Source organism: Sorex araneus, chromosome 10, assembly GCF_027595985.1.
Source record: "Sorex araneus isolate mSorAra2 chromosome 10, mSorAra2.pri, whole genome shotgun sequence".
Taxonomy (NCBI): Eukaryota; Metazoa; Chordata; class Mammalia; order Eulipotyphla; family Soricidae; genus Sorex; species Sorex araneus.
The window spans coordinates 32,374,505-32,391,389 of record NC_073311.1 but is presented as its reverse complement, the minus strand read 5'-3'; positions in this window follow the sequence as shown (position 1 = coordinate 32,391,389).

Below are 16,885 nucleotides of genomic sequence, written 5' to 3'. Positions count from 1 at the left end.
TTGGGGAAAGATTTGATTCCTTCCGTCTTGATTATTTTGCCATTATGAGAAAGCAGCTTGAACTGTAGAAAATAGCTTGCACTGTAGAAAGCAGCTTGAACTGTAGAAAAACGACCCGAGTAAAAGTATTGTAGGTCGCACACTTGCCTTGCATGTAGCCGACTTAGGCTTGACCCCTGGTATCCTATGTGGTTCCCCAAGCACCACCAGGAGTGATTCCTTAGCATAGAGTTTGGAGCAACCCCAGAGTACTGCCAGGCATGGCCCAAACAAATAAACATACGAAGCAAAGTAAAACAAAAAGAACTGTAGAAATGGTTGAAGAAACATTATTGAGCCACTGACACCAGATAAGCATCCTCTTAACCTACCTATACTAAATTCTGTAAGAATAAAACTTCTCTTCCATTCTTAAACAATGGGAATGCCTAAATGCTAATATGTAAAAAAGTTAAAAAAAATTAAGATACTGTGCACTTAATTTTTTTAATTGAATCACCCTGAGCTAGAGTTACAAAGCTTTCATGTTTGAGTTTCAGTCATACAATGATCAAACACCCATCCCTCCACCAGTGCACAATTTCCACCACCAGTGTCCTCAGTATCCATCCCCCACACCTCATCCCGCCCCTCGTCCTGCATCTATGGCAGACAATTTCCCTCTTAGTCTCTCTCTACTGATGGGCACTATGGTTTGCAACACAGATAATAAGAGGCCGTCATGTGTAGTCCTTTATCTCCTTTCAGTACATATCTCCTATCCCAAGCAAATAAAGGTTAGACTGGGATGACAGGGTCCTGGAGAAATAGAATAGAGATTGTGGTATGCACTGAATCTGGTTGGATCCCTAATAACAGATGGTCCCCCAAATTTCACTGGGTAGTGGCCGACCCGTGTTCTATTCCTTTGCCCCTCTTGGAGAGCTAGACAAGCTACCGAGAGTATTGAGCCCACTCGGCAGAGCCTGGCAAGCTACCCGTGGCGTATTGGATATGCCAAAAACAGTAACAATAAGTCTCTCAATGAGAGACGTTACTGGTGCCCGCTCGAACAAATCGATGAGCAACAGGATGACAGTGACAGTAACAGGTAGTTTATAAGGCTTCTGAGCACTACCTAATGTGTCCCTGCAGGCCCCTGAAATACATCAGGTAGTCCAGTGTCATCTCTGTACCACTGAACTTCAGCAGCAACATATGTTTTGGTCTGGGCATTGAACCCACGGAGTTCAGTAGTTGGCTTGTAGGAGCGTATGTTAATGAAAATGTGTTACTTGAAAAAGCATAATATGTTCTTTGTTTTTCTTCTTGTACTACATATGATACTGTAGCTTTCAGCATATTTACTCTGGAGGAAAAAAAGATGGGCATATTTGAAGTATTGGCATGGCCTACCATGTCCCAGCACCCAGAGAATTTCTTCCTTTCAACTTTGATTTCACAACTGTTTAGAAACTAGATTATCATAAATACTAAATAATGTCAAACATTGTGTTGTCAAGTTCATCAGAGCAACATATGTGAAACTTCTGGTATGAGCTAATGGAAAGTTTAGACATAATAAAATAGTACAATAAGCTATATAGTTATAATTCACTGAGCTGCTTGATTTATTCTCATGGAGAAATTTTTAGTGATGAAGATGGGTTCCTGGGTTTTACCAGATCATCATTGCTTTAACTCTTATCAAACAAAGCATTTTAGGTAACTCATAGTTTTGAAGATCATATCAGTGCACCCAAGTCTCCAACATTAGTTCATTGATATAGGATTATCAGTTACAGAGTAAATGTTTTCTCTGGGGACTTGGAGATAGACAGCTTGTAAGGATGCACACTGAACATGTGCCTGGGTTTAGTTATTGGCACTACATGGTCTGCCAGGCATTACTAGGTATAATCTTGGAGGTCCCAGGACATTCCATGTATGTCCCTGGTAATTACCAGTTTCACAGGGCTGGAGCAGCATTAAATCCTAAGACACTTGCCTTGAGTCACCAGTTGGTTCATCTGTTTGGTGGTCCTCCCAGGCTTTCTGATTATCACTTAGAAGTCTTCGTGAACCCCCACATACTTACAAAAAGAATCTACATTATACTTTGCAATTGTTAATAATGAAAATAAGAGCATATTTAAATAAATTATTTTTAATTATAGCGAGAGTAAATTAATTTATGTATCCAATTGTGTACTATTTATTATGAAGAAGTATATTCTTCACTAGAAAATTCGCTAAGTAATAATAAATTTGGAAAGCGTGATAAGAACCTTCTCCAATAAATCAACCTTTTATTTGGGCATTTTGGGTTATAAGGTAAATTAGGTTTAAAATTTCTTACTCCATTTTTTTTCACAAATTTGCCTAGAAAAAAAGCCTATGTTAGGACAAGTGTTTCTTTTATGAAATCTAACATTTTTGTCATGCAATTGACATCCTGTGAAAATCAGGAGACAAATCACTGGAGGAGACATAACTCTAGGAACTGTTGAAATAACATCAATTAAGGAGCTGGCATCACCATCATTTTGATTGTCACCTATTTGGTTCTATGTGATTATACATCTATATTTTTCCTTAATTATTACCAGACAGATATGATACATTCACAGGAAATTAAGAATAGTTTGGTGGTAACAACACCTAGAAATTGTAGTAGTGATTTTGTTGTTGTTTACTTTCAGTTTGGAGGCCACAACTGCAAGTGCTTAGGAGCACCTTCTGGACTGGGGTTTGGGAAATTCTCCTGGTGGTGGTGCTCAGGAACTCTAACAATCAAATCCAGGCCTCCTAAATGCAAAGCAAGTTCTCTAGTGTTTTAAACCATCTCTTCCCCGTAAAGACTTCTCTGCAAGTATTTCACTGGCTAACAATTTATTTGTTAACACGTTACCTTCTTTATCTCAGTTATGTTTTCCACACACACATACAAAAATAAATAATATCATATCATAAACACCTTATGATTGGATATCAGAAACTTTTTCATGTTCACAGTCTGGCTGAGATTCCCAAATGGCAAAGCTGAGATTAAAGATGAAAGATTATTAACAAGTGGCGAAGCTGAGATTAAAGACCACAAGTATAGTTCTGGAGCACCCCTCTGAGTAATGATATTATTCACTTGGTTATTAAAGGACTGAATAATCACTTTCACTTTGTAGATAGCAACTTATTAATATGGCAATTAATGATGAATAATATTATTAAATTAGTTTTATCCGCTATAAATGTCCAGAACAAATTATAGCTCTTAAAAGCAATATTGCTGCAGGTCAGGTATGGAGGCTTTAGGACCCAGAAAGGCCTCTGCCTCCCATATCTGAAAATAGGCCCTGATAGGAGCAGGAAGCAAGCCTTACCAGGGAGGGTGGAGCAACAAACAAAAGATCAGCTCTTTCTGTTTTGTTTTATGGGGTTGCATATGTGTTGTAAAGTTCTGTAAGTTACTTATAACTCTTATATATACATAGACATATACAATATATATAACACATGTTGAACATATATGTTGTCACTGTCACTGTCAATGTCATCCCGTTGCTCATCGATTTGCTCGAGTGAGCACCAGTAACGTCTCCCATTGAGAGACTTATTGTTACTGTTTTTGGCATATCCAATATGCACGGGTAGCTTGCCAGGCTCTGCCGTGCGGGCTCCATACTCTTGGTAGCTTGCCGGGTTCTCTGAGAGGAGTGGAGGAATCGAACTCAGGTCAGCCACATGAAAGGCGAACGCCCAACCGCTGTGCTATCACTACAGAACACATATGCTATACAAATATATTCTTTGGTTTGGTGGGATTGCTTCATACTTAAGAAATTTTTTTTTACAGTATGTAAGATTTTCAGTTTGATATAGTCCCACTTGTTAATTTTAGCTTTTGTTTTTCTAGCCTATAAAGTCAGGCCATTGAAGACACCTTCAAAGGCGTTATTACGGAGTGCTCTGTCTATGCTTGCTTTGAGATATCTTATGTATTTGGATCCACTATCTCAATCTTTAATCTGTTTTCAGCTAATTTTTTGCATGTGGCAACCAGCTTTTTTTTTTTCCAGCACCAACTGGCAGTCTTTTGTTTATTATATTTATTCTCTTGGCTCTTTTGTTGTAAATTAAATGCTCCTGTATCTGAAAAATGTATCCCAAACTCTCTGTTCTATTTTACCGGTGAGATTATCTATTTTTATTCCTACCACTTAATTTTGGTCTCTATAACTTTATATAGCATGGCAGAACCTGGCAAGCTACCCATGGCATATTAGATATGCCCAAAACAGTAACAATAATGGGCCTCATTCCCCTGACCCTGAACAGGATAGGGACGAATGGAAACGTTACTGGTGCCTGCATGAGCAAATCGATGAGCAATGAGACAACAGTGATACAGTGAACATTATATATAGTGAAGGAATGTGAAATCTTCTATATTTTTATTCAGAATTTCTTTGGATTTTTGTAGATCCATAATTTAATAACCCTTATTTTACATTATTGAATAATACCACAGGAATTTTTACAAGGATTACACTGAATCTGCCTGCATAATACTTTGTTTTAGATGATGATTTCAACAATATATTAGTTTTCCATTCCATAAACATTGATGGGCTGGAGCAATTGCACAGCTGGTAAGGCATTTGCCGTGCAACGGGGCAACCTGAGTTCAATTCCTCAACCCCTCTTGAAGAGCCTGGCAAGCTACCTAGAGTATCTCGACTGCATGGCAGAGCCTGGCAAGTTACCTGTGGTGCATTTGATATACCAAAAACAGTAACAACAAGTCTCACAATAGAGACGTTACTTGTGTCTGCTCAAGCAAATCGATGAGCAACATGATGACAGTAATACAGTGATACAGTGAAACATTGACTATTTTCCATTTCCTTGTGTTTTTTAATATTTATTTTAATAGTTACATATAATTTTTATGTATGCCTTTCATCTTTATGAACTGAGTTTTAGTGCTTGATTTTTTTCAGTAGTGAGTGGGTTTAGGCTTTTTTTTATCTTTCTCTTTTAGCTTAGGCTATTTTTTTAATCTTTTCCTTTTAGCTTATTGTTTACATTTAAAAAACACTTTATAAAATATTTATTATGTTGCACGATCGACCATATTCACACAGTGACCAAGCTCATTGAAGTTTTGTGAGAGTTCAAGATGCCGTTCAGTCTAATGTTCATCAATTTAAAGAAGGCCTTTGATTCTGTTGAGACTGAAGCAGTCACCGAAGCCCTAGCCAAACAGTGTTCAAACTCAGTACATCAAGATCCACTGCGAGCTGTATTACGGATTCACCACCAGGATCTCCCATTCTACAAGGAAATGAGTGGTTTGGCAGAGTGATACCATTTCACCAAAACTCTTCCGTGCCACCCTCAATAACATCATGCGACAACTGGAATGGGAAGGAATGAAAGTGAAGATAGACGGTCAGCAACTGCACCACCTCTGCTTCACTTATGACATCTTTCTCATAACACCAAATATTAGTCTAGTGGCACAAATGCTGGCCGACTTCAACCTTAAGTGTGGAAAGGTCGGACTGCAGCTGAATCTCACCAAGACAATGTTCATGAAAAATAAACTAGTCCCTGATGTTCCATTTGCTCTCAATGGAACAAACATCTCCGAAGGAAGCAGCTATGTGTACCTGGGTCGAGAACTCAACATGAGGAATAACTTGGCGCCAGAACTGCTCAGGAGGAAGAGAGCAGTGTGGACCACCTTCAAGAGCGTAGAAGTTTTTAAGAGGACGAAGAACCTCTGGCTCCGGGCACACCTTTTTGACTCTACCATTCATCCTGCACTAACATATGCCTCAGAGACCTGGGCCATATGAAAACAGGATGAGAACGCTATTCAGGTATCCCAAAGAGGAATTGAAAGTGCTATGCTAGGCGTATCACATTTCACTCAAGTGAGAGAAGGAATCCAGAGTTCCGACCTCCTTTGATGATCAAGAATCAGGGACACTGTCTTGTTTGCCAAAGCGTCAAAAATCAGATGGGCTGGACTCGTAATGCGATTTAGAGATGACCGCTGGACCGCTGGACTAGAGCTGTTACTGACTGGATTCCGAGGGACGTCCAAAGACTGCATGGTTTCCCACCTACAATACTTTCAGACTTCTTTGATAAAATCCTGAACAAATACTTTGAGGCTTTTCGTGTTCCTGAAGCAAGCAGATACCATTGGGCTACATTAGTACGTGACAGAGACGGATGGAGATGTTACTGGCGACTGCTTAAGCAAATCAAAGACCAACGGGATGACATGTGATACAAGTGTACCTGCCATACTACTGTATAGCTTGTATTGAGTAGACTTTTGGTGGAGTTTTATTCTCTTTCTTTTCTTCTTCTTTCATTTTTTTTCTAACTGCTATAGACATAACTTTTTTAATTTGTATTTATTTTTTATTCATTTATTTAATTGAATAACCATGTGGAAAGTTACAAAGCTTTCAGGCTTAAGTCTCAGTTATACAATGCTCAAACACCCATCCCTTCACCAGTGCACATATTCCACCACCAAGAACCACAGTAAACCTTCCCCCCATCCCCCACCCTCCAGCCCCCCACCCTGCCTGTATAGGTGATACATTTCACTTTCTCTTTACTTTGATTACATTCAATATTTCAACAAAATCCTCACTATTATTGTTTGGAGTTTCCCCCCCAAAGTGGTAACTGCTGGAAAAGAAGCATTTGATAATTTGTTTTCCATTGCTGAGAATGAAGAGATATGATATGAGGTCGTGTGGCCACATAACTTTTAATACTGTGGAATAATAGTGGTGTGAAAATTCAATGTTATTTTTGATGAACTTAACTGAAAAGTTTACAGTTTTTTCCTAATGAGAATGATTATAGCTGTGGACTTTTTAATATGGTATTTTAAAGTCAATGTCAGTGAATTCTATACCTAATTTGTTAAAAGTTTTTTTTAATTAAAAGACTATTGAATCTTGTAGGAGCTTACTGTAAATCTACTAGCAAGATCACATAATGTTAATCTTTTTTATTTTTATTATATGAATTTGATTTGTGTATGAATTGTTGATATTTATTATATGAATATTATATGAATTGAATTGTGTAAGCAATCAATGCATCCCCAGAATAATTCTCACTTGGTCGTTATGCACAGTTTAATGCATTGTAAAACTCAGTTCAGTAAGATTTTGTTGATGATCTTTGTATCTGTATTCACCAATTTTCAAGGACTTCTTGAATCTGATTGAATAAAGTCTTTATTTTAAACTTTGTTGTTTTTATTTTAGTTCTTGCACAAAGTCTTTTGCAGTTAATATTTCCTAAATATTTTCACAATTTATTAAATATTCAAAATAGAAAAAGAAATGACTGAATCCATTTTCATCTCCACAGTAATTCATAGACTTTTACCCCTTCCTTCCTTCCTTCCTTCCTTCCTTCCTTCCTTCCTTCCTTCCTTCCTTCCTTCCTTCCTTCCTTCCTTCCTTCCTTCCTTCCTTCCTTCCTTCCTACCTTCCCTCCTTCCTTTCTTCCTTCTTCTTTCCCTCCCTACCTCTCTCTCTCTCTCTCTCTCTCTCTCTCTCTCTCTCTCTCTCTCTCTCTTCGTTCTTGTGGCACACTCAGAGGAGCTTGGAGCTTACTTGAGGATCACTAGGTGAGAAGTTTCAATTTTCAGTCTTCTAATAGCTAATTAACTCTTTATTGAAAATGTAACTTTTGAAAGTTGACACTTAAAAAGCATATAGGTAATGTCATTTTAGTGAATTTTAACTATTATCTGTGTACTACTTAATTTCTTAATGAATTATAATTTCTTCTAGAAAATATCTAGTTGCCTAATTTCCACTTGAAGGTGTGAGTACTTAGGATGATTGTCTCATCACTTTTTTTTCTCTCTGTCTAGAAGACAAGGTACCTTAGTTAAACTTGCAGTTGATCTATCAAAATATAACTATCTCAAGGACTCCTATAGAATCACCACCATATTTTCAACGGTCCTGCAAAATGTCTTCAAAGTTTCTCTACACATAAATTTTTTACTAACTTTCTGGCATAATCTTTCACACTATATTTAATGCCTTTATTTTTCTCTTGTAAATATTCTTTATTTTCATATTTTGTCTATTCATTTATTACTGCAAAAATTCATCACTTGTATCACTTGTAGTCCCGTTGATCTTTGATTTGCTCAAGTGGGCACCAGTAACATCTCCATTTGTCCCTGTCTCATGCTAGTGCAGCCCAATTATATCTGCTTGCTCCAGGAACAGGAAGAGCCTCAAATAGTTCATTCAGGGATTTGAGGAAGAAATCTGACCATCTAGTTGGTGGGCGGCCATGAGGTCTTCTGATGTCCTGTGGAATCCAGTCAGTAACAGCTCTAGTGCAGCGGTCATCTCTGAATTACATTACATGATCGGCCCTTCTGATTTTTGATGCCTTGGCAAATGAGACAGCACCCCTGATTTTTGACCTTCAACGAAGTTCAGAGCTCCGGATTCTTTCTCTCACTTGAGCAAGACGTGATACTCCTAGCATAGCTCTTTCGATTCCTCTTTGGGATACCCTAATAGCATTCTCATCCTGTTTGCGTAGGGCCCAGGTCTCTGAGGCATATGTTAGTGCAAGAAGAATGGTGGAATCGAAAAGATGTGCCCAGAGTTGGAGATTCTTCATTCACTTAACCACCTCTTCGCAAAGATTTATAGTTGATACATCTCTCATCAATACATAATCTTACATAATTTTATTTGAGAATTCTAATTTTCTCCCTTTTTGTATTATTATTGCTTGTTTTTAATGAAGTACGGTAAGTTTTTATTGAATAAAACTTGCTTAGAAGACATGAGGGAATAGAAAGGGAAGAAAAAAAACATGTTTAACAGAAAACGTGAACTCCAAAATGGAAAAGAAGCAATCCAAATTATATAGAGACAAACAAGTGAGATTCATATTCAAGGGAGATCATGTGTTTAAAGTTCAAGTGTCTACTGATATTTTGCTCCATGATAATCTCTTTTGTCTTTTGATCCTCTTTAACATGTATATACTATATTATATACTAATTTTCAGTGTCATAGAATACTTTATGAATCTACATTTCTCAATTAATTTATAGACAATGTGAAGACAAAGACTTCTTTCAGTGACTAGATCATCATGTTTAAGATAACTTTTTAAATGTTTTCTTTAAATTGAAGAGTACAAAACACTTTTTTCTTTCTAAAATGTGAGACCTATTTTCATTACCTAACTTTTGGATAGGATTATGTATTTGGAAGTGATTAGATGCCAAATTTTCTGGCTCAGAACAAAGACTAAGTTTACAAAAAAAGTACAAACTCTGTACATCAATACATTTAAGTCAATTTTTGTTTTAATTTTATCTAAAGATGTTATATTTCTAACTCAATTCATAAACATAACCCTTCTTTTGTGGCAAAAGTTAATTTTACTAGAGTGAGGATAAAGTCAATATTATGTCTTTAGGTTCCATGAAGTAGATGTTAAATTTTTTACTGTATCAGGGGTGATTACTTTTATTTATGAAAATAAAAAAAACTTATTAAGCATATGTTCTTGCAAGCCTCTATGCAAAGGGACAAAATTGATGTAATTATTGTCTGGAGAAGCTCACAGTAATTAAATATAAAATATATAATAAAAATATAATTACATATAAGAAGTAAAGAGGTGTAAATATAGAATTCTCTGACAGGGAAAATTACATAAACTGAGTTGGTTTTCTAATTCAAGTTTGGATGAGGCAAACTGAAAAAAAATTATGACTGCATATTGGGGATTTTTCTCTCTGCATAACACTATATTCATTTCTTTTTTCTTACTGTTCGTGTTCTTACACAAGTCTTGAAAAATGGGAACTCATAATATGTTGTGGCTCTAAGTGTACAATAAAAAGATGATCAATAATCATTTTAATGTAAGAGTACTGCTATTTATTCAGCCATTGATTTAGCTTATTGAAATGTGCATGAACTCCACATTACATTTTTAAAAAAATTTAATTGAATATCTGTGAGATAGACCATTACAAAGCCGTTCATAATTGGATTGCAGTCATACAATGATCCAGCACCCATCTTTCCATATGGGTGTATTAGTGTACATTTCCCACCACCACTGCCCCCTGTTTCTCTCCTACCACCTCCCAACACCCCACCCCCACCTCCAACTTCCCTTTATGGTAAGCACTTTGAGGAAATAATTTCTGATAAGGATATGTTGGTTGATACCTCTAAATCAGAGAGACAAAAGAAGAAATAACACAGAATATATAAGAACTGTGTGGCAACTACAACAGGCACAAATCATACACAATGATAATATCAGAAGAAGAAGGAAGGAATATAATACTTAGAGGTCAAAATCATAGAGTAATCACTAATTAGCTTTTACTTCTTTTCTGGTAATTCTATATGCCCATTCTTAAAGTTTTGTTGGGATAAGCAATATAAAGTAAATTTGTTATATGTTTAGGGGGCAGGTTGAGATTAGGAGGAAACAAGATATTGGCAGAGAGAAGATCACACTGATGGTGTTGGAATACTAAACGCTTGAAACAACTGTATAATGAACATCTTTGTAAGTCATAGTGTTTGAGATAAAAATTAGTAAAAAAAAAGAAAAGTAATACTTGAAGTAATAACAACTGTATTTTTCAAAATTAATGTGTGCAAATTAAGCATATAAATTGGGAAGGATGGAATTTTTTTGTTCACAGATAACATAATCTTTATAGAAAATCTGAATCCTTATATTCTCTCACAAAATTAACAAAATAGGGACCAGGCCAAGGAGGACAGTGGGTAGGGTGTTTGCCTTGCATACAGATAACTCAGAATTAATTATTGGCACCCCATTTGGTCTTCCAGGCCTACCAGGAGTCATCCCTAAGGGCAGAACCAGGAGTAAGCCCTGAGCACATCTGGGTGTTGTTCAAAAACAAGAGACCAATAAAAATATTTGTACAAAAATGGATTACAGAACAAATTAAACAAACAAAATTATAGAACTTCAAGATATTAATTTAGGACAAAGTAAGAAAAATTTGGATATATTAATGCCTTTTAGATCTGCTACCAAGAAGTGACCAATGAAAGAAATCATTTATAGATTGGAATTCATTAAGATTAATGCAAACACCTATGTGAGATACAATTTGAAAATAATTGTAAATTAAGCCAATGACTGTAAGGAAATAATATAATTCTGGTGACTTTTTTAAAACATTCAATAATTCTTAAGATGCAATAATTAGAAAGCAATCATATATTTTAAAATATGAGCAAAATACCTAAAAGACATATTATCAAAAAAATATAAAGATGGCAAAGAAAGTATGCAGATGAAAATATATTTCTTTAGGGAAGTGAAAATATAACAGCAATAAAATAAAATAATCAAAATCCAAGAGTCCTGGAAAGTAACCAAAATTCAAGAGCACTGCCTTCCAAATCGTGGCAAGGAGTTAGCGGAGACTCAAAAACTTTCATTAACTTCTGGTTGGAATGTAAAATTATACTACCACTCTGATATCACTTTGACAGTATTTTTCAAAACTAAATGTACATTTTATCATATGATCAGTAATTCTATTATAGTTTTCCAAAGTACTTGATATTTTTGTCAAATAAATACCTGAGCAAAGGATCCAGGGTGATAGTTTAGCAGGTAGGGTGCTTGCCAAGCATGCTTGTTCGATTCCTGACACCTGGTATAGAATCACAAGCATAGTCAGGAGTTAGTGCTGAGGGAGCACACAGCCAAGAATAACTTCTGAGCATTGCCATGTATGTCCCCAAATCAAAACAAAAAAGCAAAAAGCATGAACATGAAATTTTACAGCAGCCTTTTTCATAACAGTCAAAATTCTGACATATTCATTATCCACCAGGCACATGGATAAAGTGGTGCCTACACAGTTATGGAATAATATCTGGTTAGAAATAGAAAGTAACTTTATGTCATTATAATACATTGAAAATATTAAATAAATATTAATACATGAAAGAAGCCAAGCTAAAATGATTTTATATTGACTGATTCTAACTCAACATTCTGGAAAAGATAAATGAACAAGGTAATTTTTTTAAAATTAGTTGTTTCTAAAGGTTGAGGGAAAAAAGAGATGAACAGGCCTATCAAAAAAAAAACTCTTAGAACATGAAGTTATTCTTTATGATACTTCAAGGTAGATACATATTGTATGTTTATGAGTGCCTATAAAACATGCAATGTCATAGATGAACTTTAAGGCTGACTATAGACTTTAGATTATTAAAAATAGATATCAATATTATCAATGTATTTAACTTGAATATCACTCTGGAGGAAGGTCTTTGATAGTGGGGGTAGTGTTTTGGGGAGTAAAAGTATATGATATTTGTCATTTCAGCCAGTGTTTCTTTCAACCTAAAAAAATACCAAAGTCTACTAAAAATAGTAATTTTTAAATTATCTCTATTTTGTCTCATGTTACTTATCCTAGGTACTATCTTATTAAGGAATTCTTTTTAAAATGTATAAATGAAACTGTTGTTTTAATATATCAAATAAACTTTAGACAATTTCATGCTTTTAATAAGCTTTTTTAATATCTTTAATGTTCCTGAATTAACAAAATCCAATAAGTGGTTGCAGATATGGTCCCAAATAAATGAATTTTAGGTTTAAAAGTTACCGAGGGGCTTAATTAAAATTTTTCTATGATATGTACTTCCTTTGAGAGCTGATTAATATTTGGAAATGAATTATTTCAGAGGCGTAGACTCAGGATATTAGAGGATACAGATAAAAATTATAAATCAAAAACAAATCTAAAGGTTTTAGGGTCATTTCTTCATAGAGATTTCTCCTATTTGTGTATTTAGAAAGGCTCTTAATTTTCTTACTTAATTTCCTCTTCTATATAATCAGAAGGGGGTTCATCTTACACCCTCACTATTGTAATTAGTGTGATAATTAAATGTGCATCCTAACTGAGAGTGAGAAGAAAGATAGGAAGAAAAAGTAGCCAAAGGCTGTGAGTAATAAATAGCAACTATTCTATTCAGACATGGTTATTATAAACTCTGTTCTTAATATGTACAGGAAATGACCAATACTCTGGTAATTTTAATAAGACTAATATGATAAAGATATTATTCCTCTTTTATAGCACTGCACTGTAGCACTGTTGTCCAGTTGTTCATCAATTTGTTTGAGTAGGCATCAGTAACATCTCCATTGTGAGACTTGTTGTTACTGTTTTTGGCATATCAAATACGCCACAGGTAGCTTGCCAGGCCCTGCCATGTGGGTGGGATACTCTCGGTAGCTTGCTGGCCTCTCCACGAGGGCCGGAGGAATCAAACCTGGGTCAGCCGCATGCAAGGCAAATGCTCATCCGCTGTGCTATTGCTCCAGTCCATTTTTATTTTATAAATTACAAAACAAAATTTCAGAAAAAATTAAGTATTTCCCCAAAATTTAAATGGTTACAAACCACCATCGTACTAAAAAATGCTGTCTGATAAACTAGCATACAACCTTTTTGGATTACTCTGACATTGAATGATGGATGGATGTCTATTTCTATTGAGTTAGGTAATATAATCTTTCATATGCTTTAATTATGTCTCACTGATATGGTACAAACTGAATGTAAGCAAAAATGGTATGACTTGTTGGCTATGCTGTAAATCTGAGGTGAAGAGTGAATTAGATGACCAGTATTACTGACAAAGATGAAGGAAAAGGAAGAATTGAAACCAAAGAGTTTCCACTAATATCTTTATCTCTCTTCTATGTCCCACATATGAGCGAGACATTCTGCATTCCATTTCTTCTGACTGACTTTACTCAGTATGATATCCTTTAGCTCCATCCATGTTGCTGCAAATTGCATCATTTTGCTCTTTCTTAGGGCTTTATATTATCCCATTGTGTATATACATATACATATACATATACATATATGTGTTAATATATAGAGAGCATATATATACATAAATATATCACAACTTAATAAATATATGGAAGATTTTAGGACAAAAATTATTCATTTTATATATATTTAGTATGACTTACTTCTAGTATACCCATGCTATTAGGAAGATGTTGATTGGATTTTTCAATAAGCAGCTGTAGCACAATATGAAAACGTATAATGAGACATTACCTACACAACAAAAACATAAATTGAAGGCTTTCTAAATTTTAAAGCAACAATGTGTGAGTTTCAATAGAAAAGAGTGGCTCAAAGAATGAGAGCATTCAGACGGATGGATGGACGAAAAACTGGGGTATAGTGATTCAATAAAATTTTTTTAAAATGGGGGTAATGGAGAAACAGGGACTGGTTCCCAGGTTTGTCAGTAGTTGGTTTATTTCTCTCTCCTCCCCAGTGTAGTCTGATTTCTCCCCTTACTGCACAATTGAAGTTGCGGTTTTGGTCATAGTCCAGTCATCATAGTTCCATCATCCTCATCCTCGTCCTTCTCTTCCCTGCTTTCCTCTTACAGCATAGTTACATAGAAATCATGAAGCCAGGGGGTCCACATAGGTGGAGTTGAACATTGTCATAACAACAAACAGGGGAAGCCCTGGGGATTAACTCAAGGACAAAATCTCATCTGGGGGTTAAGCACTCTAGATTACTAAGAGATCCGCTCAAGGGCAGGATTCCATCTAGGGTGTATTGCTTTCTCCTTTCCTCAGCTAATAATCCATTTAAACCATTATAGTAAATTTACCTATAATATTTCTAGTCATTTTGTATGAACACAGTAAGAGATATATTAAGCTTAAAGGTTGGCTCTTTCTGGGGACATCTCACTATATGTCCCAGACTACAGTTGTCAGGCCACATTAGTTTTTCCAAACCCCAGCAGGGTCCTTATTGAGTCACTTCTTTTTGGGTCATGACAGAGTTTATGCCAATAACATTGTTCTCCACTTATTGTACTTATGGTTCTTACCTTGTCCTCTTTTGATGCCAGGGTAGATTAATGTTTGCTAAATCCATCCAGTCTCTTCGTAGGGGCCCTGCTTTTGGAGTGCTAGGAACTAAGGGCAACTGAGGCTTAAATATGGATGCTCAGGAGTAAATATTATTTTGGAGTCAATTAACTCCCATGTTACAAAGCATATGAAGTCTTCCTGTATCTATACAAAAAGGACATTGCTAGATCATGCAAATGACATAAAAGAAAGAAAAAAGCAATATAGGATAATTATTGCTTGATGGAATTGGGTGTGCCTTATGGGCACTGTTGTGGGAGTAACTCAAGAAATCTAAGCTCTCTGCAGGAGGAACAAGGACAACCCAATGTTTTCCAACAAATGTGTTAATCTTAACACAATATTGCTGCAAAAGTGGATTTATTTCTGAGTGGGTTCTTTTCTATGAAAGATTTGCATACAAAAAAGCCAGGGGCTTATGAGTTAGTTAAGTAATTTAGTTTTAATACTGTAGTTTTGGATCCCACAATGATTTATGTTTCACTTCATGCTGGTTCCACTCTGGTTCCCCTGTATGTCACTGTCACTATCATCCCATTGCTCATCAATTTGCTCGAGCAAGCACCAGTAACCTCTCCATTGTGAGACTTGTTGTTACTGTTTTGGGCATATTGAATATGCCACAGGTAGCTTGCCAGGCTCTGCCTTGTGGGCGGGATACTCTTGGTAGCTTGCCGGGCGGAGGAATCAAACCCAGGTCAGTTGCATGCAAGGCAAACACCCTGCCCTCTGTGCTATAGTCCCTAGAAGTCCACACTGGTCTGTCACTGGTCCTCTCAAAATTCACCACTGATATACCACTAGTCTATTACTGACTATTCTGATGCTGGGACATCTCAGCTGACCTCTTGAGACCTACAGCCCAGGGACCTCTGTTCCCTCATCTCCCCTTAGTTCTCTTAATATGGTAACTTGAGAATTGGTGAAAATATCAACACCTTGCTATCTATGTAGTCTATGGTTGAAGAGAAAAATTACCTTTCTTTCCTTGGAAATTTCCTCAGCTCGGGTTATCCTATTTTTATGATTTACTATTGTCCATTTCCATCCATCCCATATCTCTGTTGACTGGGTAACTTTCTAGTGATATTTTATTTTATTCTATATTTGAAACTTTATTTAAACACCATGACTTACAAATTTGTTCATAACAGAGTTTTTCAGGTATTCAAGGTTTCTGTACCAATCCAACCACCAGTGTGACCTTCCATTCATGACTGACCCAAGTTCCGCAGCCCCTATCAAACCTGTCGTCTCCTTATCAAGCACAAAATAATTTGCTTTATATTGTCTATAATATATAGGTAGCACTGTCGTCTCATTGTTCATTGGTTTGCTCAAGTGGGCACAAGTAACATCTCCATTGTGAGACTTGTTGTTACTGTTTTTGGCATATCGAATACTCTTGGTATCTTGCCGGGTTTTCTGAGACGAACGGAGGAATCAAACCCGGTTGACTGCATGCAAGGTAAATGTCCTACCCTCTGTGCTATCGCTCCAGCCCCATAATATATATATATATATATATATATATATATATGTATATATACATATACATATATACACACACACACACATATATACATACACATATGTATCACAACAGTGTTACTGTTCACTGAGATCTTAAGTACAAGTTGAGTTTTCTGTGTTACTCTTTTCACTCATTGAGCTTAGTGGACTCTGCACAAGAATTTTCCCATCTAATTTGCTGTACTCCTACTGGACTATCGGTACTGTAAAATTTGGAAGCGTTGCCAGGTTGCCTAAGTGACTGTGCACTTTGGGAGCTGTGTTCAGAGGTTACTCCTGGTTCTGACTCAAGGTTTACTCTAGGCAGTGCTTATGGTATCATATGTGATTGCTT